This window comes from Cynoglossus semilaevis, chromosome 3, assembly GCF_000523025.1.
Source record: "Cynoglossus semilaevis isolate Cse_v1.0 chromosome 3, Cse_v1.0, whole genome shotgun sequence".
Lineage (NCBI taxonomy): Eukaryota > Metazoa > Chordata > Actinopteri > Pleuronectiformes > Cynoglossidae > Cynoglossus > Cynoglossus semilaevis.
Window position 1 is genome coordinate 7,316,289 of NC_024309.1, and position 3,282 is coordinate 7,319,570.

At 40.6% G+C, this 3,282-nt stretch overlaps 1 protein-coding gene and 1 long non-coding RNA gene across 3 annotated transcripts in view; one reads left to right on the forward strand and one right to left on the reverse strand.

Moving 5' to 3' along the window:
* Positions 1 to 3,282, reverse strand: part of mkxa (mohawk homeobox a) — a 1,121,182-nt gene that overhangs the window by 412,418 nt on the left and 705,482 nt on the right. The window lies entirely within an intron of this gene.
* LOC112486885 (uncharacterized) lies at positions 1,763 to 3,282 on the forward strand. The gene is made up of 3 exons (XR_003049443.1): positions 1,763 to 2,084; positions 2,258 to 2,347; positions 3,254 to 3,282. It is a non-coding gene; the product is annotated as an uncharacterized LOC112486885 (long non-coding RNA).

Here is a 3,282-nt window from a genome sequence, read left to right on the forward strand (position 1 = left end):
TATATGTATATATATATACATATATCTCTGATTGGTATCGGTCCGATATTGGAAAAAATTTCAGGATCAAACATTGCTAACTTAACTTTTTTCTGATCGCACTGATATCGGTATCGGCAGATATTCCAAGTCGCAGTATCGGTATCAGACATCCTAATCCTTGTTATGACTGTGTTCTGTCTATGCAGACAGATGTTGAATCAACAATCCTTTCCTCTCAGCAGGATTAGTTCAATAACACGTGCGTCGCCGTCCGCTCTTGTTCTACTCGTTCATACCCTCGTCACTTCACCGTTCCCTGGAAATTGCTCCTCAAAGTCTTCGGGAGAAGAATACCTCTTGGAATAAATCTTTGAACAGCTGCTGTGAGCTGTGTTCCCCAGCCTGTACGATTTGCCTACTTCGTCCTTGACTAGTAAACACGAACCCCCCCCTCCCGGCTTGTCCCTTCACCTGCTCCCTCAGAGCACATCAGCTCACTAACGCTCTTGGGTTTATTGGTAGGGAGGTCAGGGAGGCTCTCGGGCGCGTTGAGGATTCAGCACGCTGCTACAGCTGCAGCAGGAACCTCGCGCGGGAAAGGCAGAGCGGGACTCGTGTGAACTTATTCAAATGAGAGTGAGCCTTTGATGCATGGCATGGGCGAGTTTTGTTGAAGGTCCCACTGGACGGTGCTGTTGACAGTCTCAGGTTTTCTAATGAGAGCAGTCATGGCATGTGCCCCCGGGCTTGGTCACAATCACTTGGTGTAATTCTCTGATCACTCCCTCATGCTTTTTTTTTTTTTATCTCGTCTCGTCTAAATGGGGCCTTGGAAGTCTTTTCGAAAACGAAAGGCAAATACAGAACAGGGTCGTGTGAACCGGTTCACAGCGGTGACATGGGTGTCCACTGAATCATTCATCATGGCTCACTTAGGGGTTTTTTTTTCTCTCCAAGGATTTCCTCAGGAGCGACTGATACCTTGGGTCCACTCTAGCTGCTACTGCGGCAGAATCGCATTTTTTGGAGGTATTATAAAGCTTGAGCGCAGCCTACCACAAACCTGAGATGAATTCAGAAGCAACCATGACAACAGTCACCTCCCAGCCTCCTGAGAAATCATCGGTATAAATACTGTAGCACGTTTGCTTTGGCCATTTAAAAGTTGTCAGCGAAAATAGAAATGCGTGGACTAGAGGGAGGTGGTGTCAGCAGAGACTCCAAAATGTCTCTCTGCTGTTACAGCAAGAACATCTCTGTAGCTTAAATGTGATTTGGATAGCTGCCTGAGGTAGCTACATATATATATATGTTATGGCAATCGGGGCGGAGCTACCCCTCCTACCACCGACAGGCCAGGTGGTAGCAGCCCCTGTATACTATCTTCGCCGGAAAGTCATGTCATGTTATTAATAACTTGTATTATCAGGGTTAAATGTGATTATTAATCACATAGTGATGCAGTACAGAAGTTTGTCATAAGAAGAAGAAAAGAAAAAAAACAGGTCAAATTCTCTACTTTGGCAGCCCTGCCTTTCAGTACTGCTGTGAACAGTGGATGATTGACAGACATTTTATCAAATCCTCTCTATAATTACCTTTACTCCGAATCACTTAGTTTGTGTCAGTGAAAGAACTAACTCTGTGGTCATGAATGAGCTGATTTAAAGTAAACACATTTTCTATAGATAGATATAGCAGAAATAACTATTAACTAAAAAACTATTTGAAAAATACAATGGTGAGACAGCTAGTTGGCATTTTGTATTTAAATTATTTATTTTTGTAGATTTTCACCAATGAGCGTTTCTGTTACAGTCGTCAAAGCACGCGGTTTCTATCAATGAAAAAGTTCTAAGAGGCTGAACCAACGCAAAAAAAAAGAAAAGAAAAGAAAAAAAAATAATATGAATGTCGGCGGTCAAGTGTAGGGGGCCCGCTGATATTGGAACATTTGTATAACGGAAGTAGAAATACGTTGTACGGTCCTTATTTCCGGTTGTGGGTCCAGCCCACGACACGAATGTTAGCCGTTTGGGCTTCCAGCGGGCGTTTAAGTCGAAAAAACAGGACACGGTGGCTACATGTGATTGATTGTAATGGTGGGTTTTTGAAAACAATTGTCGGTTGTATTTTGTTTGAAATGGTAGACGTTCGGTCGAGACCGTTAGTGCAATTTACGCTAGCATATGTGTCTCGGTAGCTAACGTTAGCTTTTGTCAGAAGCTGATGCACCTTTTTGAAATTAACTTGCAAATATTTCTTCTCTGTACAGAAACCCACGCTACTGCGGGACCACGAAGGGTCCATCACTCAGATGAAGTACAACGGAGAGACTTTCTGTTTTTCCGTCGCTAAAGATCCAGTGAGTGACACGAAATGATTGCGCTTAACAAGTGCCACCAATAGATACATAAATAGGACTTTGTTAATCCCTCCGAGTTTCCTTCGGGAAATTTAAGGTCCAGCAGCAGTACAGCACCAAAACAACAGCAAAAACACACACATAGGGAAACTGCAATAAAATACGAACATGAGTAGCAGCACACTTGTCAATGACAATGGGAAACCTAAACAGTGGGTGGATGTTAGTAAATTAGTAGGTGAGATATATATGTATACGTGTGTATATATATATATAATTCAATATTATATGAATATTATTAAAAATCACCCAAAACATGCCTTACTATATCCTTACCATTGTGAAAAATCCATAAAAATAAAAAGTCCCCAAAATGCCTTAAAATGCAAGACTATGTCCTAAACATGCTGCCAAGTGAATATTTTGTGTTTAAAAGTCCAGAAAGTATTTTATATAAATATTTCAAAAATCACCCAAAACATGCCTTACTATAGCCTTACCATCGTGAAAAAATCCATGAAAATAAAAAGTCCTCGAAATGTCTTAAAATACAAGATTAGGTCCTAAAACATGCTGCCAAGTGATTATTTTATGTTTAAAAGTCCAAAAAGTATTTTAAATAAATATTTTAAAAATCACCCAAAACATGGCTTGTCAATCACTAGGTACACACTAACCCTAACCAAGAAATGCATATTCCAAGTAGAAGAAGAATAAGAGATGAACGGTAAAGGTGAATATCTCTTTGGTCACTGTTAATGTAGTAGTTTGTCAAATTGTCTCCCAACCAATTAGATAGAGTAGATAGATTAGAGTGGGTGTGGCCTATATTCAAACTGCTATTGAATATATCGTCACAAATAAGCTATGTTAATGAATCTGTGTACCTTGTCATTGACAAACTAGTGAGCCTACACCTGGTGGATTGCAGATGC